The sequence below is a fragment of the Denticeps clupeoides genome, chromosome 16 (assembly GCF_900700375.1).
Source record: "Denticeps clupeoides chromosome 16, fDenClu1.1, whole genome shotgun sequence".
NCBI lineage: Eukaryota > Metazoa > Chordata > Actinopteri > Clupeiformes > Denticipitidae > Denticeps > Denticeps clupeoides.
In genome coordinates this window covers 1,134,664-1,147,102 of record NC_041722.1, presented here as the reverse complement: position 1 = coordinate 1,147,102, position 12,439 = coordinate 1,134,664, and positions in this window count along the sequence as shown.

Below are 12,439 nucleotides of genomic sequence, written 5' to 3'. Positions count from 1 at the left end.
CACTTTAAAACACTCCGTTCAAGGTCAAACATAGTCTCTTTTTCAAGCTGAACAACAAGCTGAAAACACAAGAGACATGCTGGTTTCTTCAACTTTCTGTGTTGGAAATGAAGTTTCTATGTTGTAAGAAAGAGAACGTTGTAAAAAGATTAGAATGCACTGTCCGGAATCAACTTTTTCATGTTTGGGCCTTACACGCGCAGAAAATCACTTTAAAGCACTCCGTTCAAGGTCAAACATAGTTTTCCAGAAACAAAGCTGAAAACGAAGTGTTAGACATGTAACATTTTAAGGGGAAATGGTTGTTAGAAGGGCAAAGTTTTAGATGTTTAATATGTTGATGGGAAAGTGTTTTTTCAAAAGAAAGTCACTTTTTCAAGGTCCAATTTGTTTTTGCTGAGAACAAGCTGAAAACACGAGACTTTCTGTGTTGGAAATGAAGTTTCTATGTAGTAAGAAAGAAAAGGTTGTAAAAAGAGTGCTCTTTCCAGTTAACTATTCCAGGTTTTGCAGAAGTGCAATGTAGTGTATGCTGTCCAGTGCGGTGAAGAGTGCTCCGAGCTTTACATCAGGGAAACCAAACAGCTGCTACACAGGAGGATGGCCCAGCACAGAAGGAGTAAAACCTCAGGGCCAGAATCAGCTTTGTCCATTCACTTCAAGGACAAAGTACACTCATTTTTGAACGAGAATGTTCAAATATTGGACAGAGAAGATTGGTGGTTTGAGAGAGGAGTGAGGGAAGCTTTGCATGTGCAAATCAACAAACCCTCACTCAACAGAGGAGGAGGCCTCAGACACATCTCCAACCTATTTCGCTGCCCTTTCTTCCATTCCCGGAAAAATCAGGCCCCAATCACGCGTTCACCAGATTGGCCACATTAACCAACCTGCTTAATGGGGGTAGGAGGAGCTGCCAGGGTGGGGCTGTCACATATACCCACCCCCTGCCCCTGCCTTACACAAGCTGAAAATCATTTTAAAGCACTCTGTTTAATTTTTGTTGACTCTGTTCACTCTGTTTAAGAGATAAGACATTTAACATATTTTAGAGGTTTTCTGTGTGAAATGTTATTCTTAAGTGTTTGACATTGGTACAGACCTTAAATGTTGATTTGAAATGTTGTTTTATTTGAAGAGAAAGACTTTGTGTTATTTGTAATTTCACGGCTGTAATTAGTTGGAATGGATAACTATAGTCACAAGTAAATAAAAAAATGTATAGTTTGGTTTCTGAGAAATCTCAAATACAACATATCGTGTCCAAAACGTCACCAACGTGCCCAAATTGATAGGTTAGTCTCTACTAATGCTCTCTGATCTATTTTATTGCAATATGTTTGATGCAAGTTTATTATTAAATTGTTAGACACATCCAGTCCCTGCCCCAGATCTCAGTCATCTATGTGTCCAGATGGCCCTAAAGGAGGATGATGCCCCATAATCAGAAGGTTTCTGTATCCAATACAGAACCCCCAAGGTGCCACTGAGGTGCCACACTGCTCCCTGAGCAGCTTTAAGGCTGCCCACTGCTCAGCAGGGGTGATGGGTTTCGTTGTGTGCACTGTGAGCTGCACACAACTGTGCTGTTTCACAATGACAATCATTCCCTTTCACTTAAATCCAATGAAAATCACTTCCAGGGGGTTGGATTGTTTTAAAAAAGGGTAGAGGGAGAATTTCTTTAGAAGAGCTGGAGCTGGTGTGTTTTGTTGTCTTGCTGGCAACAAAATTTGTCCTCTGTTTTTAACCCATCACCCTTAGTGAGCAGTAGGCAGCCATGACAGGCACCTGGGGAGCAGTGTGTGGGGTGCTTTGCTAAGTGGAACCTCAGTGGAACCTTATATTCTTATAAATAGGGCCCACCTTAAGTCATGGGGGGGTGGGCCCACCAACGACAGCGGCGCGAGCAGCGCGAACTTGACCAGACGCCGGACCGTGACCATCAGCGTAGTGGGACGTCAGAGTTGTAATTTCCGGTTTGCGTGCTATTGTCTGTGGACTTGAAACATTCCTTCTAACAGCCCGACTGTGTTTGTGTTGCAGCGGGATTGTTGTACAGCAGCGGCGGCCGACGTCAGAGTGAGAACAGTGTCTACACTCCGGTTGTGGTTTCATTCATACGGCCTGGAAAGGAAACTGTGAAGTGAAGTGATTGTCACATGTGATACAACATATCGGGGCAGTGGTGGCCTAGTGGTTAAGGAAGCGGCCCCGTAATCAGAAGGTTGCTGGTTCGAATCCCGATCTGCCAAGGTACCACTGAAGTGCCACTGAGCAAAGCACCGTCCCCACACACTGCTCCCCGGGCGCCTGTCATGGCTGCCCACTGCTCACTCAGGGTGATGGGTTAAATGCAGAGGACAAATTTCACTGTGTGCACTGTGTGCTGTGGCGCCCGGGGAGCAGTGTGTGGGCCGCTTCCTTAACCGCTAGGCCACCACTGCCCCTGGGCAGAGTTGGGGTTGGGGTAGACTGGTTTTGTACTGGTTGGCTCCTTATTAATATTACATATAGGTACGTGTTACTGATTTTATTACCCACCCAACTCACCTATAGTGAATTTGTGGTGCTTTATTTGCGGTTTGTAATGTGTTTTATGTGATTGTCAATTTTGACGAATTGTGGGTTTTTTTCATATGCTCTGAACTTTGTCACTATTTGCTGTGTGTGTATCTGCAGTACTGGTGATGTGGAACAGCTCCGGGCAGTGTTTTATTCTGATACGCCCCCAACATGTTTTATCTGGTTGACCTAAATAAGAAATAAAGTGTTACTGTTTTAAATTTCACTTTGCGTGTTGCCTGTGGCTGGGGTGGACAAAGTCTGAGTATAAGGTAACCCCGCGGTCACAACACGATCACCATTTCTAGCCACTGCGGGATCATATACAGGGTAAAAAGAAACTCGTATTAATGTTCAATATCACAAAGTGATATTTTAATATCATGGGGCCTTTGAAATAAAATCAGCTGAGTATTCCCCAGGTTAACCAAGGAGGTGAGGTTATCTTGTGTTTGCGGGTTCCCTTTTTCTGCACTGAATGTAGATATAATTTCTACACTCTGCATGGTGTGTATGCATGAGAAGTTTATGGTGTGTGAGTAATACAGGGATCCTGGTGGAATCATTCTCTTTGGCCTGTATTACTCAAGAGATGCCTCGATCTTCATACCCGGTTTGATCTCATCTCTAGAAATCTACAGTTTCTGCTACTGCAGAAATGTGGAACTTACTACGAGCATGGCAAAAAGGTTACTGGCTCACAAACTGACCTGGCTCCCACACTCACGTTATCCCCAAAATTAATATTTCCGTCAGACATCATAGCTGCCTTAAAGTAATTTTACTCATATTTTTTGTTGTGAATCTTTTCCAGCAGCAAAGCATCTGAGGACTTGCATGGTTTTAACATGCATGGTTTGGATGACTGAGATCAGGGCGCCAGAATCTCATCAGCTTGTGCGCACATTATGTTTGGAAAACAATTTAGCCTTGTGCATCAACTGTCTTATGATTGTTCCATGGCTAAAGGTGATGGTCAAACAACACGTGAAAAGTCCAGGATCATACTTTTTCCCCTTCATATTTGTGTATATGAGGATTGTGTATATGAGGACTTCTTTTCTATAGATCGGTTTTTAGATGGTGTGTCGTTCCCTGACATCCACCCAGCCCAGACAGAACAATTGAAGGCTCCAAATTACAACTTGGAATTGCACTTATGCACTTAGGTTCTCTTCCTCCTATTTTAACCCAAGCTTCAATTGCTCTTCTTCTAAAGAGTGGTAAACTGTCCTCCTTTGTATGGAAGAAAACCTTATTAGCAAACCTTATTGAAATTTTATTAGCCTTTGAACTTCAAACATTGAATTTTTTTTTTTGGTATTGAAACAATGTTGATGAATACTTTGCCTCTACTATTTTTTGTGTATATTTTTCAATGCCAAAATTCAACAAGTATTGCACCCAAGGGACAGGGATGGAGTTCTTGGGTTAACTGTGTCTCTTAAAGCTGTCATTTGTTCATCAGTCAGGGGGGCATCCTGTGTCTGGAACTTTGATGCCCGAGTGGTTGTCATGAGTAAGACCACTGTTTTCCCACTCAATACTGGGAATGCCCATACTCTACAAATAGAAAACACAATGCAGTTTTCATTATATTAATAAACAGAACTCATTTACAAATGTTACACACTGTTGTTTCCAAAATCTAATAGACACAAACCACATTGTTAAAACCCACTATATTTACTTTTGTACCCCTGTGTTGTCTGATCCAGGAATTGGATGATGTGTACGACCCATTACCCACAGCTGGATAGGGGTCATGTTGCATTCGGTTCTTATTGGATGATTGTCCCAGTCACAGCGAAATAGATCTAGATCATCCTGCAGGTGTGGCAGAAAGATGAGGTGTTTAGCATTGCTAATGCTCAGGTGGCCCTCTTCTTCAAGGTTATGAAGAACATCATAGTAGATGTTTGTTACAGCTCCCCACAGCTGCTCAATTCTGGAAAAAAAAAACAATCAACTGCCCCTTAACTTTGCATCCACATCATACGACTCAGCAAGAGAACAAATGTAAACCAGCAACATGATGTTGAATCACATAAGTGCTTTCACCATCCGGTACACAGAGTAAGGCTACCTGGACCTGATTTCTTTCACACACTGGTGAGAGATCTGACTCTGCCATCCGTTGGTATACCGTGCTTCTGGATATTCATAAGAGTTTGCTATATATGGAACAGACATATTAATTTCCAAACGGTACTCTATGGATATGACTATGCATTGTCTGCCAGCTGGTCCACTGCAGAGTTGCAGTATGGTGCTGATGTTTCTCTGTTTCCAACTGTATAAGACCACATAGATTTGTCAGTTCATTTAAAATAACTGAATCAACTGGTATGTGAATGGACACAGAATCTAAAACACAAGTTCTTGTGTGTGTGTAAAATCTAAAAAAAAAAGCCCAGATCCAGGGTAATTCATTGTATGTTCCAGAAAACTGCGAAGTATTTGGAAAACCTGGTTGCGAAATTCATATGAAAAAATCTCTGCATTGTCACAATACTGACAATAGATATCCCATCTCTCCTGCAATCTGATTACAGTTCCCGGTTCTCCACAATGTCTAATTAATGCCACAGAAATGTTCTTCAGCATGAGATTAATAAACTACTACCCCCATATTGTGGTGGAATAACAACTGAATTATTACAGATTACATACAGATTTAACTCAGTAAAAGCAGGATCAGTACAGCAGCAACAATGGGTCCAGTAAACAACTTCATCAGGTCGTTTTATGAAGGGTGGGGGGAAGCATATTAAAGTAATTAATACACTTACCGAACTCCCGACGACCATGTTTGCCTCCATCATCTTCGTGTCACAACAACAACATTTAGTTATTATATAGCCCATAATCATATACAGTATGTCTCAATGGACTTCGACAGGCCCTACAGTTGACACCCCCCCACACTTGACCCTTCTGTGCACAAGGAAAAACTCCACACACAGAAAAACTCCCTTCCAAGGTAGAATGAGCCAGCAATTGGTGTCCGTGCAGGATTGGTGATGATTTGTCCAAGAAAAGAAATAAAGTCCAACAGGTGTAGTGGTGGAAAAGTCAAAAGAAAAGAGCATCTGTCCATGTTTGGAGGTACTGGACAGTGTAGAGTAGGTTTTAGTCCAGTGTCATGGTGTACATTATGTGTCCATTATAATGATACTGGTCCAATTGAAGGTGCCTGAAGCTTTAGCCATTACGGTGGTGGTGGCTGTGGTGACCCTGTTTTTTTTCATGCTAAGTCATCTCGTTTGCTGTTGCCAGGATCCAGGATTTATCTGGTTGGACTCTGCAGGTGGTCTTCAGTGCCTCGGAGAGAACAAACAGAAGCAGGGGCAGACGGTGTCATTAAACGACTGATACTGAAATATGTGCCTATAGTGGTATATTTGTGCAACAGTGGCCCGGGACCCAAACTAGGACAGCCTAACTAAGCTGAATTGAACACTGTCTATGCTTGACTAAGTGACTGTGTAATTAAGTGGACTTAGAAACTGACACCGTGTCTGGAATTTTAACTGAAGGCCAGAGAAAACAGAGGTGTTTTCAATTTAGATTTACATTTACAGCATTTATCAGACGCCCTTATCCAGAGCGACTTACAATCAGTATTACAGGGACAGTCTCCCTGGAGCAATTTTAGGGTTAAGTGTCTTGCTCAGGGACACAATGGTAGTAAGTGGGATTCGAACCCGGGTCTTCTGGTTCATAGGCGAGTGTGTTACCCACTAGGCTACTACCACCCTAGATTTAAACACTGAGACTGTGTCTGAGTCCCGAACACTGACCGGCAAGCCGTTCCACAACTGCAGAGCTCTATAAGAGAAGGATCTGATCTCAACTGTGACCTTCTGTACATTGGGTACTAGTAGTGAACGCGGGGGGCATGGCAGGTTGTGAATAACTAAAAGATCACTCAGGTACTCCAGGTTGAGATGTTTAGAGCATTAAAGTTCAAAAGTAGGATTTTGTAGTCAATCCTAAATTTGATGGGTAGCCAGTGCAGTGATTGTAAGACTGGAGTAATGTGGTTGAATTTTCTAGTTCTAGTTAAAACTGTGGCTGCAGCATCTGAACTAGCGGGAGTTTACTCATGCACCTACTAGAGCATCCAGACAATAATGCATTGCAGTAATCTAACCTTGATGTGATAAAGGCATGGACCATCTTTTCTGCATCATGTATTCAGATAATGTTTCTTATATTTGCAATATTTCTAAGGTGAAAGCAGCCACGTAATCAGAATGTTGCCGGTTCGAATCCCGATCCACCAAGGTGCCACTGAGCAAAAGCATCGTCCCCACACACTGCTCCCCGGGCGCCTGTCATAGCTGCCCTGGTGATGGGTTAAAGCCTGGTGATTGGTTAAATGCAGAGGACAAATTTCACTGTGTGCACCATGTGCTGTGCTACTGTGTATCACACACACAAACTAACACACACAAACTGACCGTGCACCAGTCACTCTGTGCAGCTCTGGTCTGCCAACTACCTCACTTTCACTTCGTCACTTTAAACTTACCTCTGTTGCACTATTGGTTTTGCACTCTCCTGGTTTTGCACTCTCCACCATGTACCCTTATAGTGTTTTTAAAATTGTATATTGTGTCTTTTTTTTAAATTGTATTTATACTTTGTATTCAATGTTACTGTTACTGTTACTGTTTTTGTATTTAATGTTACTTGTATGGGTCAGAGAGTAACGTAATTTCAATTCTCTGCATGTCCTGTACATGTGGCAGAATTGACAATAAAGCTGACTTGACTTGACTTGAAGTGTCAATCACTTCACTTAAAAAACTTAAAGCTATCCTAGTGATATTATCTATATGCGAATTGAATGACAGATGAAGTGTCGATGAAGACACCTAGATTCTTTACTTCTGTACTTGGTGAGATAGAAAGGCTATCCAGAGTTCTGATGTAGTCAGCCAGCTTATGTCTGACTGCTTGAGGCCCAAGTACAAGAACTTCTGTCTTATCAGGGTTTAGCAGAAGAAAGTTGGTGAGCATCCACTGTCTAATGTCCTTCAGACAATTCTCAACTCAGTTCAGCTGCTGCCTCTCATTTGGCATTGCTGATAAATACAACTGTGTGTCATCAGCGTAGCAATGAATGCTAATTTTGTGTTTGCGATTGACGTGACCTAAAGGTAACATGTATTACGAAAATAGTAATGGACCTAGGACAGACCCTCTAACTCTACTTTACTATGTGCCATTGATGTCCACAAACTGATATCAGTCAGACATGATCTGACCCATACAAGGGCTATTTCCTTAATCCCAACAACATTCTCATGGCAAGGAAAATAGAGTGATCAATAGTGTCAAATGCTGCACTCAGGTCAAGCAGGACAAGCAGCGAGATGCGGCCCTGATCAGCGGCCAACAGCAGGTCATTAACCACTTTAACCAGCACTGTTGGGAAGGTTACTTTTAAAATGTATTCCGTTACAGATTACAGAATATATGCCCCAAAATGTAGTTTGGAACGTATTCCGTTAAGTTACTCAATGTGAGTAACGTATTCTGAATACTTTGGATTACTTAATATATTGTCATGCTTTTTACAACTACATGAATGTATAATAATAATAAAAAAGGCCTGTTTTTCCTTAACCATTTATTTATTTATAAAGATGAAAAGTGGAAGAGTATTAGACAAACAAAAAATATACCATTGAAAAGTATTTACTGTTATGGTCACCAACATATTCCATCACTTAGTTAAAATAAAAAGTAGCCTTGCACAAGTAATAAAACAACATTTTCAATGGCCCTCTTCCTGATTAGGACAAAAAAGGTAAAAATATTTTTTCAAAAGAACTTACTTCGAGATAGTTCTATAGGTTGGACGTGGAGTCTTTTGACGCTGAGAGCAGGTTGGTTGCTGGCAAACAGAGTTTGCATCGCATGATAAGATTCGCCCATCCCTTTCTTCTTTAAATGTGAAGTGGTGTCGGAATTTCCAAGTAAGAAATGCATTCCTGCCCGGCCACTGCTGGCTCTGTTGTGCTGGCTCCGGGTCCATTATGTAAATGATGCCACCAACATTAACAGGATGCTTACATTAGAGCATCTTGTTGCGTGTTTTGTTTGGGTTTCCGGTCCATATGCACTGTAAGAGTATAAAGATCATGGTGTAATAGTGAATTAATTTCAGGGGTAGCATGGATTTATGGGTGCTGAAACAGAGCGCAAACTTAAGAGACTGCGCATGCACAGATCCGCTAGGTAGCACAACTCAATAGGCAGCATTTTTGACAGAACACCTGTGTTATGCGTGGACCGCGCAGCGTGGAATTAGCAAAATTAGAGAGGAGATAGAGAGGGGATAACATATGAAACAGGAAAAACCCACCGTGTAATCCATTTATTTCAACAAAGTAACTATTCTTATTATCACTCATTTAAACGGTAACTGTAACAAAATACAGTTACTCATATTTTGTATTCATACATGTATTCCGTTACTCCCCAAAACTGCTCAGTGCTATGATTAGGTCTAAGTCACAATTGATATACTTCATGAATGTTGTTGCTGTCTAGGAACATGCACAGCTGCTGGGCTCTGACTTTTTTATATAAATGGAAGGTTGGATATCGATCTATAATTCGAAAGCTGAGTGCGATCAAGATCAGGGTTTATAATCAGTTTTGTTTCAATGACCGCTACCTTTAATGAATTTGGTAGGTGGCCGGTGCTAAGTGACGAGTTAATAATTTTAAGGATAGGATTTATAACATTGGGTGCTACTTGTTTAAGGAAAACTCAATGCACAAGTACACTGATTTGGCAATGAGATTAGTTTAATTAATTAATGCTCTTTAAGACGGTTGAAGCGTCCTATTCCGTAGCAATATTGATGGAGCTTTTTGTTATGCTTTTAACCTTATCTCTATTACAATCTCAAAAACAATTTTAGTATTAAAGAAATTTTTTGTCTATTAAAGAGGAGAGATATGATCGAGCCGCGATAAGAGCTTTCCTAGTGCGTATGATCACTATTCCAAGGTATTACATTTTTATCTCTTCCTTGATCTTTTTTATCTCTTTGTTGATTTAATTGTCTAAGACATACTTTAAAAGCAATAAGACAATGATCTGAGATTATTTCTGATTGCAGAAAAGTGACTATGTCTTCTATATTTAAACCGAAGGTCAGTACAAGATCGAGCATGTGATCACCTTCATGAGTAGGTCCTACTAACTCCAACTGAATCTAGAATAGACAGGAAGCTGCCCTTAGCGAGTCTTCTAATTTATCACAGTGGATGTTAAAGTCACAGACAATTAAGGCTTGGAAACAAAGTCTGTAAATTCACTAAGAAACTTGGAGTAGGGTCCACGGGGTCTATAAATAATAATTAATGGAATAAACTTATGATTTTTATTTTATGTTGTTATGTTGAACTAACCCGCAGGCATGTCGCGATTGCCAGAACTGAAAACAACTCTACACATCAGTTGCATGGTCACATGAAAGGCACACCTGTGGTCCAAAGGTCCTTATAACAAGCCCTGCTGTCAAGCAGATTGGTGCCTGGTTCATCTCCAGCTGCATCTTTGGGCTTGTCCATCTCGCCCTGGACAGGCGCAGTCGGGTCAGGAACATTCTCCCTGGGGTTCTGCTCCGCTGCTTGGTTGCCATCTGGTGGAAGTGGGGTCTGGTAACCATCTGGTGGAAGAGAGCCCTCTCGTGGCTCTCTGGGACGTCCTCAGGAGCCGCAGCCAGGAACATCGGAGGCGTGACCCTCTCGCCACCCGCAAGTGCTGCGTTCCCCACTGTGGGGTCTTCCTGCACTGGATCCTGGCTGGTTCTGGGTTGGGCAGGGTCCTATCCTTGGCTTGGACTCTGGCCGATCAAACTCCGCCCTCAGCAGCTCCAAGAAGTCCCGGTAACCCATTCTGTCTTTCTCTCCCCGCTGCCAAAGGGCTGCGCCCCAGCCTTAAGGTGACCCAGTCATACGTGTGAGTATGGTGGTGATCTTCTTTGCACCTGAGAGAGAAGAAAGAGTAGCAATGTACACACCACAGTATGTTAAGAAGGGTCTGCTCCTGAGAAGGGTCTGGGCACTTCCCACAGGGGGCTGGGCGCTTTGCTGGAGATGGTGGTAGTAGTGTGGCGTGCAGGAGCTGGTGCTACGTTGCTGGGGAAGGTCTGGACAGAGGGTAGGTGTGTCAGCGACCGGAGCTGGAGAGGCGGATTCCCCAGCGAAGCAGTCCTGGAAGCGCAGTTGGCTGCCTGTCTGCATCACCTCCTCACTGCATCACCTCCTCGCCAACTGCCTCGTCCTTGCTCCACCCACTCACCCGCAGACCCAGGGATCCACGTTACACGCTACGGCTCGACACCCGTATCACCGGGAAGAAACCGCTCAACCAGTTCTTGGGGGTTGTATCCCAGTCCTGGTGCATCTCTGCAGAACTCCCCGACCCCACAGGCGATCCTCCAGAGTTTTTCTCCGTGTTTCTCTCCTGCTTCTTTGCTCTGCGCTTCTTGTTGGGGCTGCCATGTCATGTCACGTCCTTGAGCTGAGGGCGAATGAAGGACATACTGGGAAACAGTGATTTATTAACCTAAAGGAAACAAAACAAAACTGTGGCAATCTGTAGTCTCAGGTCATCCATTTTGTTTGCAATTGACCTACCGAACACTGGGTTTTCTTGGTTGGCTCTTTAGCCCTGCAGCTGAGGTTTTAGGGGTCCAAACAGTGAAGATGCAGGATTTTTGGGATTTTTTTTTGCTTGGATTTTTATTAGGGGTCCAAACCCTAATAACCCTGTTGTATTTTTTTGGTCAGATTTTTATATTTATGGGTCCAAGCAGCAAATCAACACACAACACACAATAAAAAATAAAATAACAAAGACAGGATCAATAATAAATACATAAATACAAGCCAAACCTCTCTCCACTGGCCAACCGGTCGACCGCATGAGCAGCGACCCGGAAGGAATCCATAAAAATTGCAAAATGTTGAAAAACAGGGTTAACCTTGGTGGATCCTCATCAAACTTATGGTTTAAATTTGGTTAAATTTAGCCAATTGGTGGCGCTATGGGAGATATGCAAACTTGAACATGCTTTTTTCTCTGTATCTCCTGACCTGTGAACCAGATTGACAGTGTTTATTAAATCCACTGCTGAATGCCAAATAAAAAAAAAATGGGTTTTATTCGGCTTACTAATTTAATTTGTACACATTTTACATAAATCAAAAAACATCCTTTTTCTAACTAGTTCTATGATTTTTATCTGCATTAACCTACTGTTAAAAGTTGAGTTCCTCAGCAAACAATTATAAAAAAATTGGGCTTTTCGTAACACAATGGTTGCCACGTCCACATAGTTTATAGAGAGACATTAGCGTCATTGCATTAAAGGGGCAGAAGTAGCAAATGCAATGGAAGAAAATTGAAATGTGCTTATTAGCCATTCTCAGGGCTTGAAATGGCCTGTGGGTCAAAGCGCTCAGCTCTGGTCATTATTATTATTATTATATATTTTCTCTCCACTAAAATGCTTGGGCAGCAATGCTGTGCAATTATCCTTGGCTTCAGCTGCAACTAATGAGACCACGCCCACCAATTTCTGCCATATTGGTTTTCATGTAGTCAAGCATCGACAATGTTCAGTTGTTGTAGTTGTAGATATGTTTAATTGCATTTTTGCTATTTTTCTGACTGCTTGATCACCGTCAATATCAGATATACACACTACTGTCATCTCGTGGTTGAGATATCACACATGCGGAGTCCAAACCGGGTAGCGAAACCGCTTTCCCTTCCGGACGGAAGGCTCTCTGTCTCCCGAGCGCTGCTGTGCTACCAGATTCAGCGTGCCTACTATGA